Source organism: Anas platyrhynchos, chromosome 11 (genome assembly GCF_047663525.1).
Source record: "Anas platyrhynchos isolate ZD024472 breed Pekin duck chromosome 11, IASCAAS_PekinDuck_T2T, whole genome shotgun sequence".
Lineage (NCBI taxonomy): Eukaryota > Metazoa > Chordata > Aves > Anseriformes > Anatidae > Anas > Anas platyrhynchos.
Window position 1 is genome coordinate 426,718 of NC_092597.1, and position 19,956 is coordinate 446,673.

Genomic DNA, 19,956 nt, shown 5'->3' on the forward strand with positions numbered 1-19,956 from the left:
AATTTTGACCATGGATAGCCCAGCAACCATTTCTGTTTGTTCACCACCTGCCCTGCCCTGCCCTGGGGAGAGGTGAATCAAAAGCTTCCGGCCGCGAGCAGCGCTCGGAGTTGCCCCGGGACGTGCCTCGGCTGGGCTGCCTCGGCTCGCTGCCGCCGGGCGTTGGGCGGCTCCTGGGGCAGGAGGTCGGCTGTGAGCTGGAAAATGCCGTCAGGCAGCAGCTGCGAGCTTAAGAAATGCCCTTTAAGCTTTGGGGTTTTTTTTAGGGGTGGGAGGGCTTCAAGGGGGGTTCGTGGGTCAGCCAGCGTCCTGCAAGCAAACCGGTGGCTGTTACATTTTAACAGTGCACCTCAACTGTGCTTTTGTTTGTTTGTTTGTTTGTTTGTTTGTTTGTTTTTTTCCTGAAGTTCTTCCTCAAAAAAAAAAAAAAAAAAAAAAGTTATTTTTTCTGGTGAATTCACTCACAACCTGTTCGCCCTCTAAACCGCCAGGATCGCTGCCTGCCATGTGCTCGCCGCTGCTGCGGGTTGAAGCGGGTTCCCGAGGCAGGGTGCGTGGGGCTGGGAAGCTGCTCCCGGAGCTCGGGGGCGAGCTGGTGGCTTGATCCTAAGTGATTTTAAGGATTTAGAGCGTTTTAAATAGAGTATCTTGATAGCCTTTGATCAGATGGCTTAAATAAACAAAGGTTATTAAAAGTGAGAAAGCTGATCCCGCTGGGTGGATCAAAGCTTCCTGTAAACGCGCTGATAAGGAATAAATAGTAGATGGGGCTTGCCGTGATAAAGTGTACAAACTGCCAAAATCAATACTGTCGTGTGCAGGCAGCGCCAAGGTTGGTCGGTGCCAGCAGAGGATGGACGTGCTCCTTCAGTTATTGTGTATCTTGGTGGTGTTTTAGGTTTAGCAGCGAGTGCTGGGATCAGTCAGTACTTTAGGTGTTAGCTGAGCACGTGTTTCGATGATAGATGGTGGCAAATAAGCATGTTAGTAATAGACACAAGGAGACAGCGTGTGGGAAGATGCTCTTTTCAAAGTTCTTGGAAATCTGTGGCTTTATTAGTTTAGTTGAAGATGGAAGTGGTTCTAGAGGAACTGAGATGTGTTTTTGGGCTATTCAGCATATTTTCCTTGAAACAGTAGATCACCGCATTTAAAGCTATGTGGTTATTCCACAAATGCTTGAAAGTCTGCTCCTAACGTCAGCCTAGAGTCCTAAATTGTGATGTGCTGCTCATTTCTTTGTGGTGTTTGAACATTTGCCAGTTAACTGTAAATTCATGCATGTATACTGATTTAAAGATCAAAGCCAAAATTTCTTTAAGTGGTATATTCTTTATTGCAGCGCTGGATGCACTAATATCAATAAAACAATAATTGGGTGACTCAATGTGTTCAAAATCCCAGTTACAGTTGGCGACCATCCAAAAAGTGTATCCCACCAGTTGTGACTTGTGTCTCGTTTTACTCTTTGCAAAACTCTGCTTATTTCCTTTGTATCATGATGGACAGTAATTAGAGTCTTCTCTCCATTTTCCTGAATGCCTTTTAAAATTCTAATCAGGTCTTGGTGTTTAACTAGTTGCTTCACTAGTGTGAGGTTCATCCCAATAGGTGTAGGTAGTAACTTATGATACATTGTGTTGTTAGACTTGATCAGCTGGTGGGATACCACTGGTGCCAAATATAGAATATCACACCCGACGATTCTAACAAAGTTACAAATACAGAAATTAGAATGATGTTTGCTATGGAGAGTTATGTTCTCTTTATCTACTTCTACAAAATCACAAGCAGTTCTTAAACACACACACCCTTGACCAACATATACAAGCACATTCTTTTGGCTAGTATTTGGATGAATTTCAAAGTGACAGATACCTTGCTCCGTGTCAAAACATACATCCTGAGCCTCAATTGTATTGCTTTCACAAATAAATCCTCGTTGTTCCCCGGTAACACATGATTCTAGATTTACAGACTGCCGTTTCCCATTCTCCATCCGTATAGTAAGCACGAAGGCAGTAGCCATGTTAATAATGGGCATAAGTACAATTTACCAGGGTCCACGAGGACTGGAACTTCTCAAAATCATTGGCATTGTCCCAGACTGCCTTTTGGACTTCAGCCGGAAAAATGCCTTTACTTCCTTCCCTAATGATCAAGGCAGCCGTTGCCTGCAACCATAACTGTGCTTGCATACAACTAAGAGCTCAGGATACATTATCTTGTGTCCACTCTTCTCCTAATTTTCACCATTCTGATGGTTTATATAAATAATTACCATTTGTTCGCCAGATGACCATAACTGATAACTTTCCATTAAAGTTCTTATCCTCTGTTGTTACAGCTTTAGTTCAAGGCCACCCACCATTCTCTATTGTCACAGAGGCACCTTCTTGAATCACAATTACAACTATAAGCCATAAAAACAAAACAATTCGATGAACAAATTTTCTACCAACCATATTACCAAATACTCCCGACCATAATGTCCTCATCTTGATCGACTAAGCTTTAGTTTCAGTTCATTGTCACCTAGTGTTACTTTCCAGGGAGCTCCTGGAGCCTTCTTCACTCGGGAATAGTGGATCCAAGCGGCTTGTTCTCTAATCTTGATAGCAGTGTGAGTTGTCAGCAACACTTGATACAGTCCATTCCATTTTTCCTGTAGGGGTTGTCCTGAAAAAGTCTTTATACATATATTCCGCAGGCTTAAAGGGGTGGATTGGTTGATCCAACCCTCTAGCCCTGGTCCCTAACACAAATTTATGTACTTTATTTAATTGTTTTTGAAGTTCAGTTATATAAGTATATAAATATTCTGATCCCAGCTGCATTAGATCCTCTCCACTAAATATAAATTGATATGGCCTTCCATATAAAATTTCAAAGGGGCTCAAATTCTTCTTTACTCTAGGTTTAACTCTAATTCTAAGTAATGCTAAAGGGAGGGATTGAGGCCATGACAAATTAGCCTCTTGTCCGATTTTAGCTATTTGTTGTTTAATTAAATGGTTCATTTTTCTACCTGTCCACTTGCCTGCAGTCTATAAGGAGTATGCAGTTGCCAATCTATCTTTAGAATCTTACTTATCTGTTGTACCACTTGCACACAAAAATGTGAACCTCTCTCAGAAGACATTGCTACTGGAATCCCAAAGCACGGTATTATTTCATTTAACAAGACTTTAACCACTTCTCTTGCTTTGTTTGTTCGACAAGGAAAAGCTTCGGGCCATCCTGGAAACATGTCAGTCAGAACCAGTAAATAACAATACCCCCCTTTTCTAGGGAGTTCTGAAAAAATCAATTTACCACTGTTGTCCCAGATAATTTCCTTTACCAATTATTCCAAATTTTATTCTATTCCTGGTATTGGGGTTATTACGTAAACAGATGCTACATTGTTAAGTTACTTGTTTTATTGTTGTGTATAAATTTCATCCCACTAATGTCTGACTCATGCTCTTATGCAATGTGTCAGCTCCCCGATGTGTTTTATTGTGTTCTGTAAGAAGTATGGGCCATATCAAATTAGAGGGTATTATTACACAGTTATCTTTTAAATATACTCATCTATCTGGTTTCATTTTACCTTTCAAATCTTCAATTAATTTTAAGTCTTCTTTTGTATAATTTGGCTTTTTGGTTCATGTATATAGTTTGGATTTTACCGTCTGGTATTAAAGACAATGCCTTCACCTCAGTTATTTCAGCTGCCTGTTTAGCCTCCTGATCTGCCAATCGATTTCCAATTTCAAAATCAGAGTTTCCCTTTTGGTGTCCTTGACAATGCATGATAGCTACCTTTTCTGATTGTTTTACAGCCTCTAACAATTTTAAAATTTCTTCAGCATGTTTTTTTTTTGTTTTCCCTGAGCAGTCAGCAATCCACGTTCTTTCCAAATCGCTCCATGAGCATGTACCACGCCGAATGCATATTTAGAGTCTGTCCAAATACTTATTTTCCTTCCTGCTGCTAGTTCCAGTGCTCGTGTAAGAGCAATTATCTCTGCTTTCTGGGTGGACGTCCCAGGGGGTAATGGTTTGGACTTGATTACCTGTTGAGTGGTTGTAATGGCGTACCCTGCCTTACGTTGTCCTTGTTTCACAAAGCTGCTCCCATCAGTATACCAAGATTCGTCAGCATCTTCTAAAGGTTCTTCCTTAAGATCGGGTCGACTAGAATACACAGTCTCTATTGTTTCTATACAATCATGAGTTATAGGTTCATCCAGAGTTCCGCTAAGGAAAGAAGCTGGATTTACGACGTTAGTGACCACAATTTCCACATCATCTTGTTCTACTAATATTGCTTGATATTTTAAAAATCTTTGTGGTGAAAGCCAATGATTTCCTTTTTGTTCCAAAACTGTTGAGACCGTATGGGAGACTAACACTGTCATTTTCTGTCCCATTGTAAACTTCCGAGCTTCTTGTATATTGATAACAACAGCTGCAACAGCTCGAAGGCATCCGGGCCATCCTTTACTTACTTCATCTAATTGTTTAGAGAAGTAAGCTACTGCTCGTTTATAGGGACCCAGTCTTTGTGCTAGTACTCCCAAAGCTATCCCTTGTCTCTCATGAGAAAACAACCAGAAGGGTTTCGAAAGATCCGGTAATCCCAAAGCTGGAGCTTGCAGCAATTCTCGTTTAAGTTGTTTCAAGGCGTTTTGTGCTTCTCCAGTCCAGACTAACTTTGACTGATTACTCTTTATCAATTCATATAGAGGCTTTACCATTAGTCCATAATTATAAATCCAAAGGCGACACCAACCTGTCATTCCTAAAAAGGTTTGTAGCTCCTTTACCGTTTGAGGTTCTGGAGTCCGGCAAATGACTTCCTTACGTTCAGTTCCTAGTTCTCGCTGACCTCCTGAAATTCCAAATCCCAAGTAGGTCACGTGTTGTTGAACCAGCTGGACTTTCTGTTGAGAGACTCGTTATCCATTTAAACCCAGAAAATTAAGGAGACTTATAGTCCATTGAATACAACTCTCTTTAGTCTCGGTAGCTATTAAGAGATCATCTACGTATTGTAACAAAGCCCCTTCAGTGTCCGGAGGTATCCAAGTTTCAAGTTCCTTTGCTAATTGGTTTCCAAAAATAGTGGGGCTATTCTTGAATCCTTGTGGTAGCACTGTCCACGTTAACTGTGTCTTTCTGCCTGAGTCAGGGTTTTCCCATTCAAAGGCAAATAGGTTTTGGCTTTCAGTGGCTAAAGGTAGGCAGAAGAAGGCATCTTTTAAATCCAGTACGGTAAATCAGACTTGACTATTCCTTAATTTAGTCAGCAAAGTATAAGGGTTTGCCACTACTGGATGTATATCCTCAGTGATCTTATTTATGGCCCTCAGATCCTGAACTAGCCTATATCTTTTTCCATCTGCCTTTTTAATTGGCAATATGGGTGTATTGTATTCTGATTCACATTCAATCAATAATCCATACTGTATAAATCTATCAATTATCTCTTTAATTCCTTTCCTATCTTCTATCCTCAAAGGATATTGCTTAACCTTAATGGGTTTCTCTCCTGGCTTTAATTTAATAATTATTGGGGTCACATTTTTAGCTCTTCCAGAGACTTCAGTGGCCCAAACTCCTGGATATACTTGATTTATGATCTCTAAGGGTATTTCACTTTTAGGGTCGGTTTGTATTAGTGCCAGGCTTAACACATTTATTAGTTGTTCTTCTCCTATCCTTAATTCCATTTTCCTTTTTTCAAAGATAATTTCTGCTTCTAGTTGTTCTAACAGATCTCAACCTAATAGAGATTTTGGAGATCCAGGTAGATATAAAAACCTATGTATCCCCATTTGTTTCCTGTTATAAATGAGGTCTGAATTTTGTAATATTTATGAAACAAATATTTCTAAAAGGTATATAAAAGGCAAGTAAACAGCGCTGGGTGTGCAGGGAGTCTACGCTCCACCAACACGCACACACAAACATCAAACGTTCTAAATACATGTATACAGAACATTGCTTTACATAATAACCCGAGTATGCCTGTTATAAATGGCTCAGGATTCAAATTAGGATTAAATAAAAAAATAGGATTTATTAAAAGAATATAAAGGAATAGAGGTAAGCAAACAGCGCTGGGTGCACCGGGAGTCTCCGCTCCACCAGGACGCACACCAGTTACATCAAGCAGCTGATTTTCATGCGCCTAGACTAATACATATTCATTACTACTTCTAAAAAAATAGATTATTATAATTAGCTTCCGGGGTCCAGTTCCTCCTACTGGAGCATGCGCATCAGTCTCCTCTGGGGGTCTCTAGGGGTCTTTCATGCTGAAGGCTCGTAGTCTTCCTCTCACCCTTTGTACTTACTCGGCACTATTCAAAGTTTATGGAACACTCTCTGTACACTCTCCACAGGTCTTGTCTCCCAACCGTCCTTCAGCTTCTTTTTTCTTCCTCTTAATCTCTTGGCCCCCCTGGCCAGATACCAAGGATCTCATAACAGTCACCAGCAGTCACCAGTTATTATCAGTTGTTCTGAAACTCCCAAACAGGTTGACGACTCATGAGCAATTAAAACATTCTTTCCCAGCTATTTACAGTCATCTACGTAACATCTATAGCAGTGTTAAATCAATCTCGAAGAAGACAGAAAAAAAACCTGTAACTGTTAGAACTAGAAGTCAGGAATAACAAAAGCAAACAGGTTCATAAATTTAAGGAGTGTTTTCTGAAGACGTGATAAATTGACTGGAATGAGGGGGAGACTGGGACACACTGCATCTGTGGTTCAAGAATTAAATTGCCAGTGCAGGGCCCAGAGGCAGACAGGATTCAAACAGAATTATTCTTTATGGACACGAATTTATGGACACGAATTGGAATTGTTAAAACATTCCTCACATCAAGAACTATGCTTTCTCTTGACTAAATGGTATTTACATGTAGTACAGTGGAAGATCAAGGAAAACCTGTAAAAAGATTTCCCCAGTGAGAAGCAAGATTTCAGAAACAGGATGTGTACAGAAAATGCACAATAACATCGAGGCAAATACAGTAATGAACTACTACAAAACCAAGGATAAAAAAATTAAAGAATATTTCAAGGTTCATTTCTTAAGATTTATGGCACCACCTGTGAGGTTGTCTTTTAATTAAACAAATTAAAAAATCTGGATTTCTGAGTACACCTTTAGTTTATTTCCGATGAAAAATATGATTTAAATTAGAGTATTTTACAGGAAGTTTTTTGTTGTTTTTTTTTTTTTTTTTCCCCCAGAGTTCAATTTTGTTCCTAAGAAAAATCAAACAAAACCCTCAGTTTTGTAAATAACTAACTCTAATGTAAGCAACAGTTTAGTGTAAATACCTGCTTTTATAAATGAAACAATCCCATTAAATAATGCACATCAACGGAACTCAGCAGCATTCTACCACTGACATGCTGAAGGTCTTTGTTATAATAAATTAGTAACCAGTAAGCAACAGAAACCTATTCTGTAAAGGTTAACATTCCCCCAAAGTCTTAAATGGCTCAAGACTTTAAACCGTGTGTTGTTTTTTTGTTTGTTTTGTTTGTTTGTTTTGATAGAGATGAAAATTGACAAAACTGAAATTTAAGTCACATACAAAACAATTTTCAGAGGACATTTTTACCAAGTAACTCAGTAAAACCGAAGGTCGGGGGAAGAAAAGAAGGGTTTTCTTCTAAGCATTCTCGTCATCTAAATAAATGAGGAATATATGTTCTTTAGGCTAGTTATTTTTTAGTTCATATTCTGAACTACACAGATATATAGGCAAATTGAGAGATTCATCTTACATATCTGTGACAAACATTTTAAACATAATTGCTAACAATGAAAGTCCAGCATTATTTGTATTGGAGCAAACGAACGTCAAAACAGAGATGCGCTTTTAAAAAAAGAGAAAGGTCCCCAAGTTCAGTGATCTAATGGCAATTAACAGAAAAACGGTAGTAAAGGATTACTTTATTTCGGAGAGTTTCTGTAATATAAAACAAATCCTTTCCAAAATCGAAATGTCTAGCTCGCGATTCTGAAGCAATGCAGCCAAAGTATGGAAAAAGCGTTCATTACTGCAGTCTTCTGGGAAAATCTTTAAGTAAACTGTAAAAGAAAATAGTTAAAAAGTTTAATCACAGCACTTGGCTCATGGAAAACTAAATCATTGATTTATAGCTTTTGAGGGTTTTATATGCGCCTCATGCTGTGCAACCATGAGAACAATGTACTAACTGGGTATATTCTAGGCATGTGATGCAAAAATCAGGTAAAACCGCGAACAAAACTCACCCAAGTTCCTAAGAATTCTGATATTACCAGCACTTGTGGTATTAAAACAAGGCCTATTCCCTTGAGAACAAAGGAAAACAGGACACTGAGCAATTTTAAACTCAGATAAAAAAATCTCATCTTCAACATGTTTATTCAATGCTCCTTTTCTTATGATGACATGATGAGAACACTAAGCTATGCTAAAAAAACTGACAAGGAAATATTTTAAGCTGCTGCAAAATGACGTACGGAAATAGTACATGTAGACACTGATGACTAGACAGCTTTTCATTATCAAAACTGTCACCGTACCGTTTCAAGACAGGCAGAATCGTAATTGAGAGGTCAGAGTTGGATAAGAACACCTGAATATCAAAACAATTCCTGTAAAATGCTGGATAATTTTTAAACATGGCCATATAGTATAATCTTTTCTATTTATCCTGCTCCCCAAAACTTAGTCAATTCAGAATAAAGTAAAATCTGTTCCCTTGTGTTATTTCACTCTTGATTCTAATAGTACAGACTGATTTAGAGCAACACCATAAAGAACATAAGTACCGATTTAATAGGTCACAGAACTGAACACATTTGTTAGAAATCCAACAAAACAAGTCACTATTCACTGCACTCTGCCCTTAGCGTATAAACACACTTGGTATGCCCCAGGATATAGTTACTTAGAATATGCCATTAAATTAATAGTTATTGTAATATTATTCTACTTTTACTGTAGAAGAAGGAGGTCCTACAATTTATTCCTATAAATATCTAAAAATGCCTTAAATTCCTTTTTGTAGGTGTAAACAAATACCATATTCTGCTTACTTGGCCATTTCTTTGCTGACTTGTTCTTACTGGTCTCAATAATACTGTATTATTTTATTATTAAAAATACCGGTCTTAAGGTATCTTAAAAAAACTTTATTAATATATATACACACACATATACATACAGATACACTGTAAAATGTTTTAACTGTGAGGTTTATAAAACAATATAAAAAATACGCTGAGGGAATTTTACCATAAAGCAGAAGAGCCAAAGTGGAAATAATACCTCAAGTTTCACAAAGTTCAATCACATGAAAGCAAACTGATAAAGACATGCATTTAAAGAGATTTTTCCTACATTGTTTATCTATTCATTTTATATATTCATTTCAAATAAGCTTTTGCAGAATAGATTTTAAATCATCACAAATGTACAAAATAAGCATATAATTTAAATGCCTGTCTATCTGATGAACTAGAAGAATAAAAACTGTGTATTTTTACATATTTTTCTGCATCATCTCTGCACAGATTTTGTTTTTATTAACTACTGTAGAAAAACTAACTTGGAATCTATCCGGTCAGGATTTGACACAATTTTAAATAATCTGCAAAAGCCTCCCATAGGAGCCATAAAAAATTGCAGCATTTGGTAGTTACATTAACTTAACTTCATTGGTAGACTGTAATGAACAATGAGCAATTTATCACTGTTGACAGAACTCATCTGAAATTTACCCTCAAAGTGATCAGTCACTCACAGCATCAAGTCTCACCAGCTATTGTCATTCAGAAATTTCTGTTTTATAGCTAAAGCTCTGTCACCTCAGAAAATGAAGACTGTCAGGAACACCAGCTTGAAGTTCATGTTTTAACAAATTAACCATTACGGTTTTGCCTCGTTTCTAATTGCATGTGGATCTGCCAGGAGAGCGGACCAACCCAACAGAGTGATAGAGAGTTAGCTCGTGGAAAAGTTACATAAGGACCACAGAAAAAGAACCAATAACTACACTGAACAGCTTGCTGATGAGCTGCTGTCTCTTACACAGTCACTGGCAAGATTGGAACCATTTGCTGAGTTTAACTGATTCTCGTCGTCAACAGCTGGGCCTGCTAAGAGCCAGTGGTTATAGCACAACGGAGGGCAGGCGAGGTAACAGTCAGTGCAAGGCCCCTCGAGTGTGGATGCCTTCGTGGGTGACCCCGAGTTAAGAGAGCCCAAGGACAGGTCCAGCCCATCACCCAGTACATGTTGACCTCAGGATGGTATCAATTGTTCTTCAGCTTCCTAGATGTGCAAGACCTTCACGCAGCTATGACACAGGATGTACGGGAGGCCACCCTCATTCTTAAATGACCATCACAAACATACACACACAAAAAAAAGCAATAAAAAAGGTTAAAAATAGAACAGGATTCCTTATGTCACAGAAGTAAGTTGGACTGAACAGAAGTTTACAAAGATCAGAAAAGACCAGAACAAAAACCTACACCTTGGAGGCCAGGAACTACCTTTATAACAAGACAGACTGACAGGATTCTGGATGTGAAACACCTGAACCAAACAGGGATGGGGTACATGAAAAGCTGCGTGCCAGTAAAGATGAACAGCAATAAGACTATTAATTCTAATTTGTCATTAAGATACTACCTATAGATAGGAAACAGATGGTACCAATACCTGAACGGTTACATTTGACATGCAACAAGGTTACAAGCAACATGGCAAAATGTGAACTTGTCACAATTTATCTCCATTATTCTTCCAAATCTAGGCATCCAGCAGATCGAAATGACTACTACTAGATAACAGAACATGTACTGTTAGTGGAATTTTTCTTCAAAGTAATGTCAGATACCATCAACCCTGCTTAGGTTTTTCTTTCCCAGTTACTATACCGATCAAAATTATGATGATTAGAAATACTTTAGTGTAAAAAAAACAAATAGATAAACTAACCACACGGTCTGAAAGGATGAAAACAACATCAGGTAAATCTTTCTGCCACTTATCTCACTACAAAATGCCTTCTAACTCAACGTTGTTCCATCCCAAGTCAAACACGCTTTCTGTTTTTGCCCCTATAGTACATGGTAACAAAATACCCCAAGCCAACAATATACATTTCACAAATAGCAGCAGTCCCTTCTCCTTCCCTTTTCTGTTCCAAAAAACAATGAATACTTTTTATTTTAAGAAAATTAACAAGGATTGTTCCACATGACACTGGAATGGCTCACTACTTGTGTGTTCATCCAGATTGTTATCAACTGATTCTTTGCCTGTGTCACCTGGAAAACCACTGTGAAGGAGACTATTAACCCTTTTATAGGACCACACCACAGTACAACTCATTGAAACATAACCATCCCTTACAGATGTGCCATTTCCAATTACTTTAAAGTGAAAAATGGCTAGGGGTGAGCTGTTCACATTAGGGGGGTAAAAAAAGATAAAAGTTTATTTATTTATTTATTTATTTATTTTATCTCCACCTGCTAACAGGATTTCATGAAATGGCTGCCCTGGCACAGCCTTACTTCAAAAGAAAATTACTCATTGGCAAAACATCAGCAAGGTAAACCAGTGGAATAAACAGAAAAGCTAAACTAAACATCAAAAAAAAAATCACACCACTAAGAAAGCAACCAGGACAAGATGTAAAGCTTGGATGCTGACAGTGAGAAGAGACGGACAATTCAGAAACATACTTTATATCTCTAATGAATTTAAAGGACACAAATGAATGCTAATGCTAGATCAGGTTATTTATAGAGAAGCAGCACGTTATTTTTGATTTGGTATTTATGCTTACCTCACCTACTTTCATCATAACTTTGTATGTATTTTTTTCAATTACTCACTTTTATCGTTGTTCATGGCCATCTCAACTAATGCATTAAGTGCAATAAAAAGGAGACATTTTTTGGATATAGTTAAGTGGCTTAGTATGATAGGCACACATCGGTATTGCAAAAATAAGATCTTTCCTTCATCTGTCTTCAAGTCCACGCAAAGGGAACGAAATGCCTGAGTCAGGTAATTCACTGAAAGATAACAGAAAACAGGGAATAAAAATTATGTAATCACAGTTCCATTAGATGATCACAAATACATGAATATTTATCCTAAGAGTTACTGTTGCAGATATATACTAATTAAAAAAAAAATTAAATGGCTGAAAATATTAATTTACTTATTTGTTTAAATGCATCTTCTGCCTATTTTTATTCCTTACAAAAATTGTTGTGAGTGGAAAAAAAGACAAGTTACAACTCACAAATTGAGCAAAATATATTTGCAAATATAACACCTTTCTAATCTCTTCCTTAAGAGAGAAAAGAAATCACAAGCTGCATAGTTTGGGACTATATTGGTTTCAACATCTGGGAAGCCTCTAATAAAGGAGTAAAAGGCTCATTCATCTGAATAACTGCAATTACTGTCATGACAGCAACTATTCACATTCCTTTCCATAAAAAGCTGTAGTTTAAGTTATATATGCATCCACGTTATATATGCATCCATTTTGGAGAACACTAAATTATTCAGAGAATTTAGATTAAGTGAATCAATTCAGTTTTCTTAATTTCATGATGTCAAATCTTCCTCAGTATCTTGGAATAGCATTGATCATCTGGAGCACAGAAAATTAAGAGTAAGGGAAAAATTTATCACATAGCAAAAGTTTAATTACAGTGCCATCTGCTGGATATTAGCATCTTGAAGGGAACAGGATATATATGTTTAAACTGAATGTGCTGCTTTGTCATCGCTAGATCATTAGACATGTGGTCAGTGATGAAAATTCATACACGGTAAGTTTCAACATAAATTTAACAGGTAATTTTTTTCCATGTTCTATAGGCTCGCAGTAAAAACCGACCATGAGAAGCTAAACTGATTCATTCTGATCAACAGCTTTCATCTGCTTATAGTTAATCTCTGCAATAAGTACTTTTTTTGTATTGTAATTCATTTGCATCATTTTCATCAAACATTTCTAGAAATGTGAGTTTCAATTTCAGGGTAATCATGCTTCACCAAAATATTCTGACTGAAACTATATGATACTGAAATTGAAAATACACTGATTCTTCCCTCCAACAGCTGAAATACTGTATTTGTTTATTAATGGTGACAGGGTGGTCTTCCAGAATGTTTAAATCCTACTTATTCTAAGTACTACCAGTATAAATACTGCACAGGTCAGTATTTTTGTCATCACTTCAAAGAAAACGTTTTTTGTCTTTTCAGGCCCTGTTTGTTTTTAAAGAAACTGCTGCTGAGAAGAGATACTACAGCATCCTGGAAATTGCACAAGTGGAGTAACTCTCATGAACTGAAGCAAAAGTCACTAAGAACTGCGATATCTCCGGACAAGTACGACCTCGTTTGCTTTTGCCTGTTAACAAAATACATTACTATACTGCATCAGCATATGGTAGCATTCTTCAATGCTGATAATGTTTATGGGTAGCCACTTGCAGTGACAGACTTGGTAGGAGAAAAGGGGAGACAGCAGAGAGGTAAGAGCTAGATAGAGTATGAGCTTTACATTAAACTTTGACAAAGCAATGAAATTCTAGAACTGTTCTGAATTTGCTACTGATTTCAGTTTACTGAGGAGCAATTAGCTGTACCATTATATGCAGTGCAGATCTTGACAAACAAATCACTGCTACGGTGATTGCTTGAGAGAATTACCAACATCTCTTTTCCCCTTTGTCACAAAATACGTTGATCTCACTGACATAAATAAAGCGTATTAAAATGACCACACAAATTATGACATGAATAATAGCAAGGTTCATACTTGCTTCCCTATATTATGCTTCATCAGGTGGTAAAATTCAAATAAAACATCCTTTACTACTAAAGCATTACAGATGCTACAGTATCATTGAACTGCTGCATTTTGTACATTTGTTTTTTTGTCTGGGCACATACCTGAAAATAAGATTTAAAAAAAAAAAAAAAAGAAAAAGAAAATTTAAAAAAGACATAATAAAAACCAGAACTTACTTCGTTTTGCTGTTCTAAGCACAACCAAAGTTGACAGAAACCTCAAAGGCATAGAGGAGCTTTTAAAGAAATGTGCAGCTTTTGGTTTACTCCGTGTAGACTTTTTAGTCCATTTTTGCATGCTTCCCTTTTGTACTGCGCCTTTGAGAATAACTTCTGCAAGTCTCTCCATTGTTGCTGTCATGCTTGCATCCTGTTTCAAACAACGTGCACATTTAGCGTAAACATTAAAATACATGAAAATCCTGTCTGCTAAGTACGTATGTTCCCCTAAGGATTAAATATTAAATAGCAGATGTCGTGACCGTGTATTGCAATATAGTCTGTACATGGGATACTACTTTGCATTCCACAAGCAGTTGAACAACATTAGCACAGGGCCTAGTCAACACACACTTCACAAAGAAACAAGGTAGTCAGGGCCCCTGATATGCTGACATTATTTAATTTGCCTCTGGTTCCAGAATAAAGTCAGTTCAGACTCAGCTTTAATCAGTGCTGCCTACTACACTACCCTCTTTTGTGAAGATGCCTGAAGCTAGGTCCTACAAAAGCGTTTACAGAACTAAGGTCTAAACATGACCCTTAAGAATACTGTACAGGTAAGATGTATTGGACTTTTCAAAAACCGGTGCAGAAATATTACTTCAGAATCAAACTTAATAACATGCTCATTTAAAATACCTTCTCATTAGCACTGGAACCACCAGCTTAGTTCTATTCAGTTAGACACTGAGTAGAGAACAAAGAAATCAAAATACCTTTGCTACTTTGCCACACGTTGCCATCAATTTCAACAAATCTCATGCATAAAGCGAACAAAAATATATTTCTTTTCCTAGTTCACACGTTTTGTAAGCACATATGGAAAATACCATTTCTGAGATGCTACACACTACTGCAACAAAGATCACATATGTGTGCAAAAATATGTTTACAGACACGGTGCAAAATATTACAACGAATGTGAGAAAGTTAATTTGGTGAGAATTAGTTTTTCATTTGCTATGTATCTGTGGTAGGCATGTATGCTTTGCAAAGACAGCAAAGTTTCTTTTATATATACTCCCTGAAAATATCTACTTTTCATACTCATTTATAATACAAAATATCTCTTGGGAATTTACCTGACTACCAGTGTCTATCTGCCTTAGAGACCAGTAGATAAATTGAATCACAGACATATGTAGTTTAGGATCCACAAATGGCATCCACTGGAGCTGTCCAGTGACCATAGGCAAAAGCTGTAAAAATACAGAATGGCAAAGTTACGTGCAGTATACGAACTTACAGTACAAGCTAACCACAAGTAAAAAGCAAACTAAGCAAAACTAAACCAAACTAAAATCAACGTATTCCCGGAGTTTAACAGACTACATGTACAAATACTCACTGGGCAGATCTGGTACAGGTAACAGAATTATATACTGAATTTACATTTTACACAGGTTTACACAAAAAGTGGAAAGACATTGTGTGAGCTCAAGCTCTGAAGTCTAATACCAAGGGCTACAAATTTTAGATAGAATAGTAATTAAACAAACAAACAAGCAAACAGAAAAAGCAGATTTCCTGAACGCTTCACTGATTTCCAAGCCTCGGTATCCCAAAAAAGCGTTACAAGTATAGCACGGTATCATCTTTTATAAGACATAACTTGAACTTTTAATACCTAGTATCAGCACTAAAATACTTTAAATTAGACGTGTGTGTCTCCTTAGGAAAAAGGAATTACATACAGTATTACAGATAAAACACGAGATAAATTATCAGCTGAGAAAAGTGACTTAAAATAGAAAGACACGTGGAATCTCAAGGTCAGACTGCACACTACACATTTCCTTAAAAATGATCTGTATAAATATCTGTATGAAAAATTATCTATTACATCTCACTGTTGGAATTAATACTGATGGATTAACTGCTGTTTTCTTTTAATTCATGTATTCAAAGCGTGTGTAAAACAGGCAGACCTGTTACACTCAGAAATAATACAAAGAATCTTAACATTTCAACCTAAACAAATTCAAATGCCTTTACCTTCATACAATTTTCTAGAGTGTAGTTTTCTTTAGCACACTGAGGTTTCTCACTGCCCTCTCTCTCTTCTTGTATTTCTATTTTGCTAAGGTGTTGGTCTGAGATCCAGTCCATAAGAATAGTTAAGGGGTCGTAAACTTTTGAAATCCGTAGTAACTGTAACACATCCACAACATCAGTTATTTCAGTTTTCAAGTCTATGATTTTCTAAACCACAATACCAATAGACTAAAATATACGAGTACATTAGTAATACGCACATGCTTTATTTTGTGCTTAAACAAATGTTTATGAAAGCCTTGGGAAGAGATTTTCACATACAAAATCACTCTATTTTATAATTCTAACTAAATGGATCATAGGAGAAAGAAAATATTTAATGATCTGTGCATGATCCTCATTTTAATACATTTAATACACTCCTTTGCTTTATTTCATACAATCTACTTAGGCTAAATTTTAACTGTGTAACTAGCATTGTTGGAAGAATAAAGATTTTGTGAAATTGTCATTCTGTCCCTCTGCTACAACTGTACAGAAAAGCTCTGTGAAAGGTATCCAGACGTTCCTGAAGACAAACTACACGAACATCTCTCTAAAACCTTCACAAGTTTTCTTGTATCTACCTTCAGACAACTGTTCTTCTCTTCACTCAGAATTCTAACTACTGATACTGCTCATATATCACTTGCGACTGTGAGAAAAGAATATGGGGCAAACTATAACCACCATTTAAATATAAGTAGCATACTCTATGGATACAACAAGCATCCTGATCATCATGTAAGTCCTCTATGAATACTTCAGTTTGCACAAAAGAGAAAGAGAAAGAAAGATTTTACTGAGACTAGGAAGCAGATGATTTTAATCATACTCAAGAGCATCAGAACTGCAATTCACTGAAGGAGCAACGGTCAAAAGAGTTTAGGCAGCAATTTGCTTGTCAGCATTTAGGTCAGATTTAAGTCAAGTGAGAAGAAAACTTTAACGTTGTATTCTTGTGAACCACTGTCTCCGCGTGCCTTTAAGAACAGAGAAAATACTCCTTTAATTAACACTTTCAAAAATAACTAACTCTAAAGTCTTTAATACTGCAAAAGCTCTGAGAGACTAAATTTCATGTACTAGAAAACGAAGCAGAAAGTATTTACAACCATTCACACAATTCTTGTCTTAAAGAAACAAAATCAGCAATTTTGCAAACAACTTGTTCAAACGTTTAAAATTGTTGACTGTAACTTGCAAAGCTACTTATAAACTTGACTGTACTGCTTGACTACTTGACTGTAACTCGTAAAGCTAGTAACAGGAAATAATTAATCTTGCCTGGGTTTTTAGCAATTCGTTATTTTCCCTCAGAGAGTTAAGCGATGACCTCAGTTCGTTATTTTCATCAGTCATTTTTCTCAAGGTTTCTCTCAGTTGGCTCATTTTTGTCTCACGCTGCTAGAGAAATATCAAATTTTAAAACGTGATTAACAAGAGAGTCTTTTTAGAAATAATTCTCAACTAAGTTCCATTTCAGTGTTAAAAAACAGGACAAACTTTCAAAGATCAAATTTGTAATTCTTCATGGTCCAATCTGCACATACCACCAGTAGTGAAGAAAGCAACATCCACACCACATATTAAGAAGAAATATAAAGAAAATGGGAGCCATGGTGTACAGCCTATGGATCTTGTTTTTTTTTTCCAGAAAATACCTAGATCTTCTCATTGATCCTCTTGTACATTCCTCAGTTAAGTCAGGTGTGGGAAAGAATTGTGAATGAAAACAAATGTCAAAGCTTTTGTTTACACTTAGCTCTTTTTTTTTTTAACATCCATTTTAACCACAAATATGCCCAATTCTCCTTTTTTTGAATCTTTCAAATATTCTAACTATTCACTGCTGATAGTTAAGACGCTTTAGTTCACCTGTACTTAAACACCTGTCCTGCAATGTCCAGGAATGTATCCAATACGTGCTACATTTCATCGAATTGGAAAAAAATAATTGTGAAACTCAAGATAGTAATCTTTTAATATTTGTTATTATTATTAGTCCACAATATAATTTAATACCAGTACATACCATTAAAATATAAGCAAAAACAGACAAAAGAAACTGCAACAAAGGAAAATTGAAGTGACAATTACTTGTAACAGTCAAAAACCTGCGTGCCTTGAAAAAGAAACCAAGGAATATGTCTTTTTTCCCCTTCACTGGAAATTTGAAATATAATTAAATATTTTCCAGCAGATTCTGGAAAAAAAAAACCAACACTGAGGCTTTGAAGCCGAGTATAAAACAAATGTTTTCAGAAAATAACATTCCATTTCTCAGAAACCGTGAGAATCTTCTATGTGAAAATAGCTTTTTGTTCAGAAGTGTTGTCTTCTGCACTAGGAATTCAACCATCCACTACATTTTCTTAAGCCTCACTCTCAGACTGTTATCATGCTGCAAAAAGGACTTAAGCGGTAAATATAGAAATGATCTCATCAACAAAGAAAATGCTACAGATAGGCTCCAAACGGAGTGCTCAATTACTTCCATTGAAAAGGCCAAACCTTTAGAGTTAACCAAGCCTAGGAAAAGCTTGCCCAGCTTGGGATGGAACAGGAGCAAGGTGGCTTGAAATTGACCATAAACTTTCAAAACAGTCAGGGACAGCAGAATTATAAGTGAAAGGTTTTGAGAGGAAAACAAAAGAATTAATATTCTCAATTTCTCCAAACCACATTACACAATGCTTTATAAGGCTTGCATATTTGGGGTTTTGACAATAATTTCACAGTTCTTCAGGGATTTGGCAATAATTTCACAGACCACAGGGCTGTCGTAGGTGGTGCCAGGATGTCTAAACCATCCAATTCCATTATCAAATCGGGTACCATCTGTATCATAATAAAGTGCATCACTTCATTCCTGCCAAATGTTTGTCTAGTCTGTTCCGAAGACCTGCAAATACTGGAAGCACCAGTCTTACTGACCTCTCTAACCCAGTGGTTAACTGCTTCATTTTAATCTAGTTTTCCCAAATTTCAACAGTAATCTGTACCTACACATCCCACAATTCATTGCACCATTCTGAACTGGAAACCACACCAAACTCACTAACAACAGTTTGGCACTTTTTATGCTAAATCTTTCATTTGGGGGTTTCAAACACTTTAAAGAAATAAGCATTATATCCAGCAAACATATGATGGCTTAAGAAAACTACAAGCAAGTTAAAATGTATGGGGAGCAATAAGAATCACTAAGTAAGTTATTGTACCTTTTTCATAGTTCCAAGTACTGCCTAAACGTCTTCATCAGCATCTTTTATTGCAGCGAAAGCTGCTTCACATCTGTGAAGCAATTCTTCTCGCTCAACTAGAGCACGTTCTCGTCTCTCAAGTTCCAGTGCATATTTCTCCTGTGCTGAACGCTCCCTCTATACCAAGGAAAAAAAATGTTGAAACGCCTTCGAAACACATGAAATTACCGATTTATAGTGAACTAGAATTCTTTCCTCTGCAGATATGCTTAGGTTTTGTTTTTAATTATAGTGTTACACAATAGCTGACTAATTAGAAGTATCCTAATGGCCATCTACATTCAATTGGATTTGCGGCAGGACTGCTTGGCCTTCCAAAATGCAGAATGCAACTCTGCATGGCTGTTCAAGTAACAGCATAGACAATTAAAAGTAGGATTTTGTTTCCAGAAGTTTTGGATAATGCTATTATCTGTAAGACAAAAGAGTCCAGTGCCCTAAACACTAGATTGCTGTATTGTTTCTTCAGTTAGTGGAAAGCACCTCTAGGAAAGTGGTGAGAAAAAAGATACGCACAATTCTTTTCATCTTGG

The 19,956-nt window shown here is 36.8% G+C and overlaps 1 long non-coding RNA gene across 1 annotated transcript; it reads right to left on the bottom strand.

Moving 5' to 3' along the window:
- Positions 1-9,178: 9,178 nt before the first annotated feature.
- On the bottom strand, positions 9,179-13,811 carry LOC140003389 (uncharacterized). The gene is made up of 2 exons (XR_011811911.1): positions 11,918-13,811; positions 9,179-10,400 (listed from the first exon to the last, which is right to left on the bottom strand). It is a non-coding gene; the product is annotated as an uncharacterized lncRNA (long non-coding RNA).
- Between the last annotated feature and the right edge of the window lie 6,145 nt (positions 13,812-19,956).